The sequence below is a fragment of the Coffea eugenioides genome, chromosome 10, assembly GCF_003713205.1.
Source record: "Coffea eugenioides isolate CCC68of chromosome 10, Ceug_1.0, whole genome shotgun sequence".
Taxonomy (NCBI): domain Eukaryota; kingdom Viridiplantae; phylum Streptophyta; class Magnoliopsida; order Gentianales; family Rubiaceae; genus Coffea; species Coffea eugenioides.
The window spans coordinates 29,907,328-29,924,198 of record NC_040044.1 but is presented as its reverse complement, the minus strand read 5'-3'; the positions used below and the strand labels follow the sequence as shown (position 1 = coordinate 29,924,198).

Below are 16,871 nucleotides of genomic sequence, written 5' to 3'. Positions count from 1 at the left end.
TTATATATATGATATGAATAAATCGCTCTTTAAGTTGAATAAGAAGATGATTGTGGATTTAGATAGCATTTTTGTTGACCATATTAGTTATTTGCTTGTGAAATTGAGAAAAGATGAGAAATGGAATGGAACTAGTTATAATTATAATATAGTTGGCTCTCTTTTACTAGATATTATGAGTACTTGAAGTTAATTTGGTGATTGCATAATGGTTATTTACCTTGTTTTTGAGGAAATAAATTTGAATTGTGTACATATATTTAATTTCAAAGTTTTGGATCATTATTGGTTTGTATTTTTTAATTGCTTGAAGACAAGCAATGGTTCAAGTGTGGGAGAGTTTGATAAGTGTGTATTTTGAGTATCTTAAGTGTGTTTTATTAATTAGTTTTGGTATGTTTTATTTACTCTTATAGCTAATGAACTAAGTTTCTAGTGAGATTTGCATTTTTATGGTTTAAGTGGTAAACATTGCATTTCTATGAATTTTAATGGTGAAAACTTTATATTTTTGTAAGTTTAATGATTTAATCATCAAATGACATGAACTGGGAAGATAATTGGATGATTGATGATGGTTTGAAGTGATAAAAATAGAATATGAAATACAAGAGATGAAATGCAGCTTAGTATCTTGTGGTATTTTGGCTATGGAAGGAAGTTTTATAGTTTTGATATCTTGTGGTATTTTGGCTATATCTTGAGTTACAAGTATTGGATTGAAATGATTCTTGTACCATTTCGAAGCCAAGAGATAGGTCTACATTTGGTATGAAGACATTGAAATCCAGTTTAGTCATTTTCATTGTTAAAATATCAAAATACAGAAGTGCATTTTCATTGTCGAAAGCTGAAACAGAGTTCTGACCAGTTGAGGGTATTTTGATCATTTCTCAGCCCACAGAACTCTAAATTGGATGATTCATCTTAATGCATTGGAAAGTTAACTTAAATAACTACAACGTTCATTTTTTGTACAAGAGTTAGTTTAGCCTCTATCATTGAGAAAATATCAGTTAAAATTGGACCAAAAATAGAGCAAAGAAAAGATTGACTAGAAATGAGCAAACCTGCAAAAGAGCAATACGTGGGGTACAATACGTGACCTAAGGTTGCGTTTTCGAGGTTGGGTATTCATCATTTTCAGTTGCAACTTGCTCTGCAACTTGTGCTTTATTCACACAACTTTTCAACTCAACTCTAGCAACTTGTGCTTTATTCACACAACCTTTGATCAAAAAGAGTGTGGAAACTTGGAGAAACAACTTTTGGTAGTTTCAAGAGCCAAAAATGACAACTAGAAACAACTATTTTGTGGTTTGAATCTCTCTATAAATAGCAACATTTGGAGAACATTTTAACAACTTTGGAAAGCAAGAAAAACTTGACAAAAATGTAGTCTTCACTAGAATTTTCTCAGGTCATTAGTTAGGGTAGATTAGTATAGCTAGTGTAGTTTATCCTGCTTGTATTTGTAGTTAGATTTGGATGAAAATTTGAAGAGCAAAGATGGAGAGTTGGATTTCATATGATAAGGATAACTTCTCTCCTATCACTTTCTCTTTTGTATTTAATTTCATGTTTAGCTATAATATAAGTTTGGTGTTTATTTTCATGTTTTGTTAAACTTTATGTCTAGAGTTATGAATGAACTTTCTATATCTTGTTAATGATGTTTATTTGATTATTTGGTGATATTATTTTGTGTAAGTTATTTATCACTTTTACTTTTCTAATCATGATTAACCGGCCATTAATTGTGATAATCTTAAGGTGTTAAATTTGCAATGAGAATTGGAATTTAACACTAATTCAAGGAAGTGATAAATTTAGAGAGTTCACTCACGAGAGTAGAGGAGCACCTTTATGGCTTTAATGACTTGTTTCATGTAATTTCATAGAAAGAATGAACTTATAGTTAATTTCATAACCACGAGAGTAGGTATAACTTAGTTACAAGTATAGTTGATTCACTACTAGAGTTGGTTTCACATATATCAGGAAATTATACCATAACTAGTCATGATAATAGCATTCAATTAATCGATAATTTCATTTACATGAGTAGTAAGGAATTTCATACCTCAAGGAGCTTTCTAGTGTTATTTATAATATTTTTATCTCATGTTTGTTGTGTAGATTTAATTATTTGCACTTATTAGTAATTGACAATCTTCCTAGTGAGTTCGATCCTTAATACCCCTATGCTCAATAAACGACTCGTATACTTGCTGAAAATCACGTGTAGGCCTGTCAACGGTCCGGGTCTAGATCCGGACCCGGCCCGGATCCGTGAAATTATTGCGGGTATGGGTAGGGATTTAATTCCGTTACCCGGACCCGGATTCGGATCCGTTTTGTCAAACAAAAAAATGAGTCGGATACGGAATATAGTATTCCGACCCGTATTAGATCCGGATCCGGATATAAATGGATTAATAATTTAAAATATGTATATTTATCAATATAATTTAATTAGGGTAATGTATTTAAGTAAATTCAATTTGATTTCTTTTCTTATTTGATTTTTTTTTGTATTAGTTAGAAATTAGTGTATAAATATATTTTTTTTCTCATTTTTATTAGAAATTGTAAAACTTGATAATTTTTTCGGGTAGACCCGACCCGGATCCGAGACCCGTCGGATCTGGATCCGGAACATAGAGTAGAAGATCCGTCGGGTAAACGGGTCGGATCCGGATCCGATTTGGTATGCCGGGTCTGGGTCCGGAATAATGAATTCCGGTCCGGACTCGACCCGTTGACAGGCCTAATCATGTGTGGGGTATTGAGAAGTCTATAAATGTAAAATTTAATTGTGGATGTGTGACAGCCCCACATTTCCCTAAGGCGAACCAAAGGGTTCGGCGGACCGCCTGCCCAACTCACGCCGGGACTCACTCACTTACTTCGAGCCAAAATACTAAAACCACAAAAGATCACAAGAACAAGTGCATCATTAAGTCTAAACTTAAAACATATACTTATATACATATCCATCTCAAAAGGAAAACAGCTCAAATATACAAAGGTTCTCTATTCTTCATACATCCAACCCGTGCTAAACGCTAGGGCGAGAACCATTACCAAAAATTCAAAGAACTAGACTAGACTAGTCTATACAGAGCTCTCATCCTTGCTCGCCTTCCCCTGTTAAGAAAAACAAAACTAAAGGAATGAGTTAAAAGCTCAGTGAGGTTCCAAACACATAATCAAACAATAAGACCAATACATCAACCATAGATAACAAATAATTCAAGAAACATTTACAATATAAAGCGGTAATAACACATTCATTAAAAGGATACGTGCTCACATAGAGCCATTCATTTATTCATTCTCCTTTCATTTCATTATTCCTCCAATCATTTGAAAATGCATTTTATAAGTAAAACCCTTCATTTACATTACCACTCGTTCATTCATTTCATTTCACCCCCTTCCGGACGTTGGCCGAACTCCACCCGACAACAAGGTAATACTCGAGTATACCAAACATTTACCCAGGGTCACCAAATCCCCCGACCGAGTCCGCTTCTAGCTCGAGTCGATCGGTAACGAATGGCAGGGCCCAGTTCAGCCAAAGGCTTACATTCATGCACATATAATCATTCAATCATTGTCAATTTCACAATCATTTAGGTCGAGTGCGATAAAATACACACTCGCCTAGAAAACTCGTTTTAGCAATCATAGAACGCATTTAACATGTTATCAATCATTCATAACAAGCCATATAATTAAGAAAATATAACAAACAAGAAACACTCACCTATTTACGCAAAATAACGTTCAAAATATCCTTCCGGATAATGCCCTCAGTCACCGATGAAACCTAAGATTAAGCAAGAGAGAATATTACAGTGCATCTAGTAAAACAATTAGGTGAAATCAACGAAAATCCGACTACCTACGAGTAGAACGTATAAAGATGACTTAAAGTGAAAAGAGGGCATTTGGATCTGAGGACGGAAATAATTAAGGGTTTCTCAAATCAAACACAAAACTAAACTCAAAAGGGTTGTAGAAAATTCCAACGAGAACCACTTGGACTGAAGACCAATCAGAATCCAGCTAGATAGGCTAAAGAAAGATTTGGTTTTCCGTGAATCTTCTATTTGGCTCAAAATCCACATATATTCAAGTAGATATTATATAACAAATGTATTGATGAAAATCATGTGAAAAGGAGGACAAAATACCTTAATTTCACACTTAAAACCTTACTTGAAAGTAGTTTTCTTGTGACCGAGAAAACCCTAATTCATACCTCTTTATTTTAGTAAGGAGTAAGTAAATATTTGAAGTTTCAAACTGAAGAGGTATCATGTGTTAAATTGGTAAAACGGTCTCGATATTCGCCAAGCGAAAATATATAAGTTCGAATAGAAATGTAGCTCCCCGAACACCCTTCGAGAGAACCGACGTAGTTCTCAATGAAGTGCGTCCAACTCGACACAAAAATCACATTTCTAAATCCACTTTAACTTACTCAAATTACCAGAAAATAAACGGACAGCATTTCCTTTTAACCACTTCACTTTCACCTTTTCATCAAATACCAATTCTCATAGCAATTAATCACAATCACATAGAATATATTGGAGGCTCTTAAACCCCCTTAAAGTACAACCAATTGGAAACTCAAGAACCAACCATGAGAAAGCCCCTAAATTAAAACCCTAAAACTGCAATTTCCGCACAACCGCTGAAATTTTCCGCAAATAACCACAATTAATATGCACAAGCTTCATCATATACCATATCAAGCTATCATTCCATGATCAACTAACAATAATCCTATAAAATCAGAAAATTCCCCAATAAATCAGAAATTGGTCCAACTTTATTTAAAATCATGAAATCTTCTACAAAATAGCATAATTAACATCTAACAAGCACCAATTAACCATTATTAAAGCAAGAGATGCTTTCTTATTCTTATCCAACTTACCTCAAACTCTAGAAAGCTAGCAACTTAGAGCTTTCCTTTCAAAAACAACTCCACCGAGACCTTTAGTCCTTCGTAGCTAGCACTTGTACGGAGTAGTTTGTAATTCCACCGGTTAAAACTCAAGATTTGAGCAAAAATTGAAGCTAGAAAATGAAGAGCTTTCTTGGTTTTTCTCTCAAGACAGCCGGTCAAGCAAGGAGCAAAAATGAAGATATTTCAGCCAAAAGTAGGATAAGGAGGAAGAAAACAACCGGTCAAACCTAGCTGCCGGACCTGCCACGTCACAATCCGGCCGGATTCCAGGCCGGATTCAAGGCAGTGGCGGATTAAAAATTTTTCAAATCCCTCAAGCAATCCGGCCAAGAACTGGCCGGATTTCCGGCCGGATTTGGTACAAAACATTTTTAGCAGAAATTTTTCTTTCCACGTTCACATGCCGCGTTCGTCCGTACTTCCAACAAAGAAATATATATATAATCTCACACAAATACACTTAATATACACAACCACATGCTCACGTTTATAATGAAAACATTCCTTAGAAAACTTGGTTAGCAAATTTTCATTTTAAAAGGGAAGTGAGAATAGAATAAAATAAAAAAAATGCTGAGAATATGTGAAAATTGTAGGGTTCTCATAGGATGAGTTAATTATTATATGTATACCCCGCGCTTGTCAGTAGAATACAAGATCATTTACATGTTTTGTGTGAAGTTATTTCTTCTAATGATATACAAAATGACCCTAGCATAAATGATCTATCTAATGCGTGTTTCAATGAGAAAATGTCCATTTTGCAAGATAATATCCTTGGAACCAATGATAAACTTCAAGAGATGAATATCAATGATATATATTTAACCTCTCTTGAGGTGTGCTTTGAAAATGTAGGTTCTAAAGATGTTATCTCCCAAAAAGGTTATTATGAACATTCCTTTGGTGAGTTCTCAAGTGACATACATTCAAGATAATATCTATGAATTACTTGAATTAGGTAAGCTACTTCCATCTCTCATATCATGTGATTATGTGGCTTTTGCTATCAAGTCATCTTTTAATGATCCACCACGATCTAAAATAGTGGATTACTCATTGACAAAACCTCCTTGAAAAATGAGGTTATACAGTGAAGCTAATGACTATAAAGAAGCGCTTATTAGGAGGCAACCCAATAATTTAAATGATGTTAGTTAGTTTAGTGTGTATTTTATGCTTTAGGAAGCTACTATTTATATTTGTTTTGTTGGTTTTGTAGGAGATGCAAGTTTGAAGAAGCAATTGTTCATAAGGATCGAAGATCAATGTGAAAAAGGGAAGCTTAACCTTTATTTTTGAAATTACAATGCTTAATTTCTTGATATAAGGTTCAATTAGTCATTTGTATAAAGTTGAAGTGAATTCAAGCGTTTAAATGTGTTCATGACCTATTTGCACTCTTTTACCATTTGAGCACCATCATGTGCATTGGAAGTGTCGAGAGAACTTTTTGATCCAAGAACCTCAACCCTCAATTTGCATTCTACATGTTTTTGATCTATTTTGAGGTGTTGAGATTCATGTTTAAATCACATTCCATGCGCATGAAGTGTTGAATTGTTGAAAATTTTGTTGTAAAGTGTAAATTGGGAAGTGTGTTTTGAATTGTGGTCAAACTGAAATTGCAGAAAATTTTACAGTAAATGCAGATTCAAAGGATCCGAGCTCGGATCCTATTTCTGCAATCAAAGACCAATCCGAGTTGTTTGATCCGAGTCCAATTACCATGATCTGACCTCGGATGGTTCCAGAAATATGTCAAAAACGAAGGTTTGGATCACTTCTTCTTCATTTTTTCATTTCTTCTCCGTTAAACAAGATCAGGCATACACATACACTCACATCTAGGACACACACTACTCACCAAAATCTCGTTTTTCACCATTTCCTCTTCAAACAAATTTCACCAAATCACACTTCACATCCTCTAGAGTGGTTTTCATGGTTTAAAATCTTTCAAAAGCACCTCCAATTTTGCATTGATGCTTTAAGTAGGCTAGGGTTTCATCTTCTTATATCTTTCAACTGGAGCCAAATTGGAGTGCATTTCTAAGGGGATTTCACATCATTTGTATCTCTAATCATTACTCAATGAGTTAGAGGTAACAAATCTCCACTAAACTTTGTCTTTTGATTATTGCCATTTGTGAATATTTCCTTTTTTTGTGGCAAATTCGTATTTCTTGTCTTCATGAAGTTTGGTGATTTTTATTACACTTATTCATGTTGTTGATGATTATTGATGATGAGTAAATCATGAGTTTATGAATATTTGGTAAATTTGGTGACAATTTGCTAATTTTATGCTTAATTTGGCTTGGTGACAAAATTGCATATTAAATGGCCAATGTAGTGCTTAAATTAGCTTAATGGGAGTTTATGATATTCATGTGAGTAGTCTAGATTACCTAATGAATGAAAATGTGCTTGGTTGAATGATTTTTTGAATTCTTAGGTAATTCTAGAAATTGTGGTGAATTGAAACTTGACTTTTAATGGACAAATTCATGAGTGTACTTATGATCTCTGAGGTTCAATGGTTTTTAGCATTTCATGATTTCTATAAAAGGTCACTTATATTTTGATTTAGTTTTTGCCGCCATTTTGGGATTACTTTTGTACTTGAGGGGACTTGAAACATAATGAAACTTACTTTGTTCGTGATCCTTGGCATATTTGCAAAATTAGCTTAATTTTGCATTGGATATTCTAATTTTCTGTTTGAACATTGTGTTAGTTCCACATGCTTGATCCCTTTCCCTTTTTCTCTTAATATTTTTTTTTCTCTTAATATGCTTCTTGATGGTTGCACATTTTTACTCTTAAGAAGTTATTTTACTTTGATTTTTCCATTTGAAGTGCTGCATTAATTGAACTCTCATTTCTTTGTTAAATAAGGTTGGAAGTTCATCACATAGTCATGGCTTTGGATAGCACAACTTAATGAGGGAAGTATTATCTCTTACTCTTTATTTATTTTCCTTTTCTCACATTGAGGACAATGTGAAATTTACGTGTGGGGGAAGGGAATAATTGGCTTGCTATTTTATGTCATGTGATGATATTTGTGGATTCAAATGCATTAGAAATGTTGAAATTGTGTTTGAAAAAATTGCCATGTGGATAATTTTCTTGAAATTGAATTTGTTGGCAGGGAGTTTAATCCAGTTATAAGGGAAAACTCTATCAAAAATTTTTCAAAATCTTTTTCAAAATTTCACTATGGCCCAAAAATTCTTCAAATTTTTGCAATTTTATTTTAAAAAGGGCCAATTTGATCCAACCTTAAGAGCTCTAATTATTCCACTTGTCAAAACTTTATATATATTTTGGGAAATTTGGTTCTCATTTGACTTGAAAATGGTTATTATGCAATTAGAATGTTTGTATTTTAGAAAGTATATCCTGTAAAGTGAGGAAATTATGCCTACAATTTTGCATGTTTAATGAGATTTTTCTTCTTTACTTAATTTTACAAGTAAGTGATTGATATAGTCAATAAAAACTATACTTTTCCTTTGATTATTTTATATATTTGCTAAGAGGGAATGTTTATCTATTGTCTTTTGCTAAAAAAAAGAAAGAAAAAGAAAAAAGAAAGAAGAATAAGAGTTTTTGTTTTACTTCAATGATTCTTGTACCGAATAATCAAGGGTTGGCATTCACAAATGTCGACATTCGCGTAAAAAAGTACTTGAATTAAGAGTATGCATAGCAATTTGAATAAGTGAAATGTTGAGTAACCGGAGATCTTTACCTAAAAGTGTTGATTTTCGTGTCAAAAGACATTTTCACTATTTAAGTTTAAAAAAGTATGAATAAATCCCTCTTACTTGTGAAATTTGAGAAAAAAGATGATTTTAGGAAGAGGTTAGCTATGAATTGACTATGTGATTTGTTTGCTTATGAAATTAGGTTAGGGTGAGAGATTAAATTTAACTTGTTGAAATTAGCGTATAATTATCTTTCCTTTACTTAATATTATGAGTATTTAATATTAATTGAATGATTGTATAATGAGTGTTGCCAATCATGAGAGACTAAATTCGAAAAAGTGCATATAGCAGTATTTCAACTCTTGAATCGTTGTTTGAATGGTTTGTTGTATTGTTTGAGGACAAGCAATGGTCCAAGTGTGAGGGAGTTTGATAAGTGCATATTTTGAGTGTGTTAAGTGTGTTTTATCATTTAGTTTTGGTGCCTTTTAGTCATGTTTTTAGCTAATGAACTAAGTTTCTAGTGAAAATATATATTTTGTAGTTAAAGTGTAAAAATTGCATTTCTATGAATTTTAATGGTGAAAATTTCATATTTTTGTAGGTTTAATGATTCAATCATCAAATGGAATGAGTTGAGAAGATTAATTGGATGATTGATGATGGTTTGAAGTGATAAAAAGAGAACATGAAGTGCAAGAGATGAAATGCAATTACAGGAATCATTCCAGCTTTGACACCTTATGGTCTTTCGGTTGTATCTTGAGTTACAAGTATTGGAGTGAAGTGATTCTTGTACCATTTGAAGCCAAGAGATAGATCTACATTTGATATGAAAACATCAAAGTCAGTTTAGTTGTTTTCATTGTCAAAAAGTTGAAATATTGTCAGTCGAAATACAGAAGTGCATTTTCATTGTCAAAATCTGAAACAGAGTTCTAACAGTTCAAGGTATTTTGGAATTTCTTGGTCTACAGAGCTCCAAATTGGATGATTCTTAGGCATTGGAAAGCTAACTCAAAGAGTTACAATATTAATATTTTGTACAAGAGTTAGTTCAGCTATATCATTGAGTAAATATTAGTTGAAATTTGTAAAAAAAAACAGGGGAAGCAGATCCGAGTTCATATCTGAACTGAAACCCTTGGATCCAAGCTCGGATAACTTTTGTAGCCAGAGGCTTTATCCGAGAACAGGATCAAAGCTTGGATCTTCCTGCTACAGGCCTCGAATCTTGCTATGTAGAGAAAATAAAAAAGGAGAAAAATGAGATCCAAGGGGTGTTTTGAAGCGATCCGACCTCGGATCTTGCCCTTGGATCCCAAATTGCGGCTCTGCGACTTGCACATCAATTTGTTCTGCATTCACACAGCTTTTTCAGCTATTCCAAACTCAGAATTTCAGCTGCAGCTGTAAAGGAAATGCATGGAGACTTGTAGAAGCATCTTTTGGGAATCTCAAGGAGCATTTCACATCAACTTTAACGTCTTATTGTGCCTTGAATCTTTCTATAAATAGAGGTCTTGGAGAACATTTTCACAACTTTGGAAGGCTAGAGAAACTCCACAAAAATGTAGTTTTCACTAAAATTTTCTTAGTTCATTAGTTAGGATAGGTTAATATAGTTAGTATAGTTTATCCTTGTTGTACTTGTAGCTAAACTTGGATGAAGATTAAGGAGCAAGATGGAGAGTTTGATCTCATATAATAAGAGTGATATCTCTTCTACTACTTTCTCTCTTGTATTTGATTTCATGTTTAGTTATTATACAAGTTTGGATTTGTGTTTAAATGTGTTTTTAAAGTTTATGCCTTGGGTCTTGGTCGAACTTTCTATGATTGTTTGGACTTGATTTCTTGGCTAATTGATTGCTAATATCTTGATTGAGTTATTTAGCACTTTTGCTCTTATAATCATGATTAACTGGCCATTGATTATGATCATTTAAAGGTGTTAGATTTGTAATGAGAATTGGAATTTGACACTAATTCATAGAAGTGTTAAATTTAGGGAGTACACTCACGAAAGTAGAGGTATACCTTTGTAGCTTTTGTGGCTTTGTTCCATGTAATTCATAGAAGCTAATGAACTTGTAGTTGATTTTATAACCATGAAAGTAGGTATGAATTAACTATAGGTATAGTTGATATACCAGCGAAAGCGGGTATCTCGTGTATTAGAAAATTACGCCATAATTTAGCTGAGATTTTGGTACTCATTTGGTTAGGGAGTTGCATTAGGATGGATAGATAGAGATTCCATTACCCAAAGAGCTTTTATTTGTATTTATCTGTCCATTTATAGTTTAGTTTATTTTTTTAATTCGTTGAACGTCTAAATAATAGAGAAATTTTAGCAGTGCTGGTAATTATCCATTCCTTCCTGTGGGCTCGATTTTTAATATCCTATACTCGCTCTCGACTCGTATACTTACGAAAAATCGCATGTGGAATATTTAGAATTTTATAAATGTAAAATTTAACTGTGAATGAGCTAATTACTATATGTATACTCCGCGCTCTTCACACATAGATCCACGGGCTGTTATTATAATCCACATTTTATTCCTTTGTTTCTTTATTTTTCTCTTTTTTCTTTCAAATTCCCCTACACTTAAGTTTTTTATTTTTTTTTTACGTTTTAACAAGGGGAATGTACTTAATTCTCAGCCGTTTAAACCTTTTGATGTGAACTCCAACATTACTCAACTTTCATCGCTTAAGAATCATATACTCATAATTATCGCTAATTTTTCAAATAAAAGTCGACACTTTTAGGTGAAAACCCCCAATTACTAGGCAATAACAACCAGTGGAATGTAGTCAAATTAATAAAAATAAGCATTTAAGTACAAATAAAAACACAAAAGCCTGCTTTATATCCCAATAATATAGAAAAATAAGATTAGTAATTGTTATTCTTGGTTTTGATGATCACAAAGGTCTTTGAAATATTTATCTAACTCTCTTCAAATATAAGTGTTTTGCCTATCAAAGAATCAGGTACGAATATGTCATGAAATGAAAATCAACCAAAAGGAGAAGCAAAAACAGGACACCCATGTCGGACGTCCAATGGAATCTGTCGGACGTCCGAAAGGATGAAGAACATCAGGAAGGAGTTTCTGTCGGACGCACATCGATCGTGTCGGACGTCCTAAAAATTCCACAAAGTTTTGATGACTCTCTGCCAAGACTCTGTCGGACGCTCGCTAGGAAGCATCGGACGTCCTGAAGGATCGGACGCATGCTTCGGACGAACATCAATCTCATCGGACGTCCTAAAAATTCCTCGAAGATTTGATAACTCTCTGGACGGCGTTCGGACACTGAAGCTCGGACGATAAAATTCCATCGGACGTCCGAACAACAACTTGACTATTTTTCGGACGATGGGTTCGGACGATGACTATGCCGTCGGACGTCCGACAGCCCCAACGGCTAGCTGACTCTTCATATGCCTTCTATCCGTTGGAAATATTAATGAAGCCCATCTTTGGTTCCCTTCAAATACAAACGACTCTGAATCAGATAGGGACTTTTGCACACTTTGTTTACAAGATCTCATGAGATATTTTAGCTAGAAAATAGTCTCCAAAGCTAGATTTGTTCTCCAAGTGGTGTGAATTTCTTGTGAGCTTTTCTCTTCTGGTTGAAAGTTTCATTAGTGTAGCTTTGTTGAGGGTTATCTGAGTGATTGTAAAACTTCTTAGCTTGACTAAGTGAGGCTTAGGGCAAGGAGGAAGTGCTCCCTCCATTGTACATCTAGTTGATCATCTTTCATCAAAGAGAAGTTGCTCAACCTAGTGATTGGTCTTCAAGTTTGAGGAAAGCTTGGTAGACAATCGGTTTGATATTCTATCTTATTCTTTTTGTTTAATAAAATTCTCATTGCTTATCTATACTTGTTTTTCAAATCAATATTGCTCTCTTCTTCTAATCTACTTGATTGATTATTACTAGAAAAGAAGGTAAATTTTTATTAAGCAAAAATTGCATAAATTTGATTAAGATTTTAATCAACCTAATTCACCCCCCCTCTTAGGTTGTCTTTGGGCCTTACAGTAATTAAGCCAAATTCACAAGAAAAATGCTAGAAAATTATTTACAATGCCTAGAAAAGTTAGCCAAAATTGAAAAAAATCTCAAAATATCAAATATTCACTAAAGAAGCACTCTAAAGTAACTCCATTTAACACTTAACACATTCATACACATAAACTTTAAAAATAATAACTCGAAATACAAGCCATTGTCTATCAAGGAATCAACCATAAGAACAAAAATTTGAAAATCTTAATCAAAAATTTCACTTCACTCATTCACCTCTTCCCTACACTTAAGACAACAGTGTTCTCAATGTTGGAGATAAAATAAAGAAATAATAACAAGAAAAGAGATCAAAGTGAAACTCCCCTGATAACAATTAGAGTGCCAAAAACCAAGTAGGGGGAGAGAAGTTGCCCGTTACCATCCAATAGTCAAGTTCAGGAAGCCATCCTACCAACTTAAAAGAATAAGTGAACACTATAAATAGGGGTTAAAAACACCACCAAATAACCCAAACTAGAAAGCAAGAAAATCCTAAGGAAATAAACACCACCATTAATCCCAAAAAACAAGAAAAATATTAAATGAAATTAAAAAAAAAAAGTTGGTTGCCTCTCGAGAAGCGCTAAGTTTAACGTCTTCAGTCGGACAAGGCTAGATAAGCTCAAGGAGGAAAAAAAGTTTCAACCTATCTCATTGCTTCCACGTTATACTTTGGAAGGATCCCAAGGTATAGCTGAGGAAACAACTTAGTTTCTTCCTCCCCAGCTATATTGCACTTCTGTACCACACAATAAGTATACTTGTGAAAATCCTGTAAGGGTGCAAATACTAGATTTTGTTCCATGCTTAAAACATTTAAGGCCTTCATACCTTCATCCTCACCCAAAGTAATGATACCTTCTAATGGATCAAATAACGACTCACGGATATATACTCCATTAGAAACAGTATTAATAACATCAAGATGATAACAAGACTCAACATATGAGGAACATTTTAAAGTTTCAAAAATTTTAAACTCTTGCGCATCTTTACCCATTCCTAAAGCAAGTTTCCCTTCAGGAACATCAATAAGAGCCCCTCTCGTGCCTAAGAATCCTCTACCTAGAATTATAGGCATCCTAATATCTTTCTTCATATCCAAGATGAGAAAATCTGCAGGAAAGTAAAATCTACCGACTTTTACAAGCATGTCCTTTACAATACCAATAGGATATCAAATTGAACGATCTACTAGTTGTAGAGTCACCGTTGTATGTGTGAGCTGAGCAAACTTTAATTTCTTGAAAAAGGACAAAGGCATTAGATTAACACTGGAACCAAGATCACACAAGCACTTTTCAACTAAAATATTCTCAAAATAACATGGAACTATGAACCTCCCTGGATCCTTCATTTTGACAGGAAGACGATTATGAAATACTACACTACGCTCCTTGGTAAGTGAAACTCTTGTAAATGCCTCCCATTTCTTCTTCTTCTGCATAATTTCCTTCAAAAATTCTGCATAGGGGGGCATATTTGCAATAGTTTCGTTAGCTAGAATATCCATGTGTAACTTTTGTAACCTATCTAAAAGTCTTTGATAAGGGCTCTTCAACCGTTGAGGAAAGGGAATGGATGGCACATAAGCTCTAACCTCGAGCACCTTAATGGATTGATTTTCAACTCAAACTCTTTGCCCGAACTAAGTATCTTCTCTTGAGTCTTGGTTGTCTTGTTATCTACTACACCTTCCTCCTTGAGTATACTTTTCGGCTCATCAGTAGGATCATCCAATACCTTTTTTGAATAAAGGGATAATACCATAGTGGACACCATATGAGTCATCTCTGTATTGTTGTGCAATCCCCTCTGCTCCTTTTGAATCAATGCCATAGATAATTGGCCTACTTGCTTCTCAAGGTTATGAATATATGCCTGCTACCATTAAGCCAATTGATCCATTTTCTACATATACTGCAGCATCACCTCCTCCATACTGGAATTTCTTTCTTGTGTAGGTAGTGGTTGACCTTGAGGCCCTTGTTGCTGATTGAAAAACTCTAGTGGTCTAGCAAGTCCAACTCTTGAATCCTTCCATATGAGATTAAGGTGATTGTTCCATCCAAAACTATATGCGCTAAAGTAATGCTCTTGCTGGACACCATAACCTCCATATGAATACGGGTCTTGTGGTTGAGTTGTACAATGTGATAACACTTGTACATGACGACTCAACTCAGCAACTTGTGAACCCAATCACGCTAACGTGCTCATCCCATGAATAGCTACTCTTCTACCTTGAACTACCTTTTGTTGTGAATTACTAGAGAGCAACTCACATATTGCAACCAATTCTTCTGGGGTTTTATCTCCAATATATCCTCCAGTTGCAATATCCACCATATTTTGTGTTGTAAATGTCAAGTCAACATAAAAGAATTATACTTGCAATGCCAAAGGATATTAATGATGAGGGCACTGAGCAAGTAATAGATTGAACTGCTCCCAAGCTTCAAGAATTAGCTCCCCTTCCATTTGAGCAAAGGTGCAAATCTTATTCCTCAAATCAAATGTCTTTTGAGGTGAATAGTACTTTGACATGAAGATATTATAAACATTTTTCCATGTTCTCAAAGACCCTTCTGGCAACCATGATTTGCACAATCCTTGAGACAATAAGGGAAGCACGTCATTCGAAAATCATCCTCAATAATTCTATGCAAAGGAAAAGTTTGTAATACCAAATAGAATTCACGAATGAAGGAGAGAAGATCATCATTAGGAAGACCATGAAAAGATGGAAGCATGGTAAAGTGAATAGTTTTCAGCACATAATTTCTGGCCTCTTCAATCGGCCAGATACAATAAGGAGATGCTATAATTATTGGGCGTTGGATGCCTCTCAAATGAAGTCCAACATTATTTCTATTATCTACTGCCATCTTAGACTTGTTTGAATTTTTTTTATTTATCAAACTCCAAGGAGATAAAAGCCAACAAAATAACAAAGAAACAAACAAAAGATCAAGAATGTATGCAAATAATAACTAAAGTAAGAAAATTAAGCATCGTCCCTGGCAACAGCACCAAAAACTTGATCGACATTTTCCTGCAAGTGCACAGAGTCAATCGTAGTAATAAAATCACCTGGAGTATTCTAGGGGTCGAACCCACGGGATGAATTAATTTTCTACTTTAATTATTCTAAAATAAAAAAAATTAAATTCAATGAGTGGTATTTTCTAACTAAATAATAAAACAATAACCAATTCAAATAAAGTAGTGGTGAGAAAACAATATATGCGAGTTTAGGGTTTCAGGTTTTAATCCAAAATTTGAGTCAATTATCTAATTAATTTCTTAACAAACCATGAACGCATCACACAATTGTATTTTAGATTATCTCTCAATACATCTAAAGTGTGTCTAATTAAATCTTATGTCTCTCTCAAGATCGCAAGTATTCAATTAAACCTTTTACGAACTTTGGTGATATAAGTGCATCATACAAATCGTAAGCTACTCTTGTGATTAGGCTAAGTATATTTATCTATCTAGTGCAAGGCTGTATATCCCTTCTCAATTCAATACAAACCTTAAAAACATGCCTATGGTGGCCAATCAGAAACATGTGATTAAATCAAGATAAATAAATCATAGTAAAAGAAATTAAACTAGAAAAATTAATCAAATTCCTTCATAAAAACCCTAACCCTAGAAACAACTTGCTACAAAGATGAGAAAAAGAGCAAGAAAACTTCTTAGTTGCTTGCTCTAATCTTCTCCTTACGCGCGCCTTTGATTTGCCTCCATTTGATCCTAATCTCTCAAGAATAGACTATGAAAAGATGTTAAAACTAAACTAAACTAATGTTTTTCCCCCCTAAAAATGACCTAAAGAACTCCTATTTATGGTTTTTTGAAGATATATCCTAAATAGGGTAGGAATAGGCTCTATTGGACTTGAAAAATCAAGTTTTCGCACATTTATCCGATGAAGACCGGCCCAATGACTGGCCCAATGTTTGGAACCAGTCATTGGGCTGAGTTTGAAACACCAAAGAATCTGCAGATGTCCAGCACCGGTCTTGGATCTGTCCACGGGTTGATATGGATCTGTGCATGGA

At 34.1% G+C, this 16,871-nt stretch overlaps 1 non-coding gene across 1 annotated transcript; it reads left to right on the top strand.

The window, feature by feature from the left end:
• The first annotated feature begins 15,205 nt into the window (after positions 1-15,205).
• On the top strand, positions 15,206-15,312 carry LOC113750987. Its single transcript, XR_003464749.1, has one exon. It is a non-coding gene; the product is annotated as a small nucleolar RNA R71 (small nucleolar RNA).
• Positions 15,313-16,871: the final 1,559 nt, after the last annotated feature.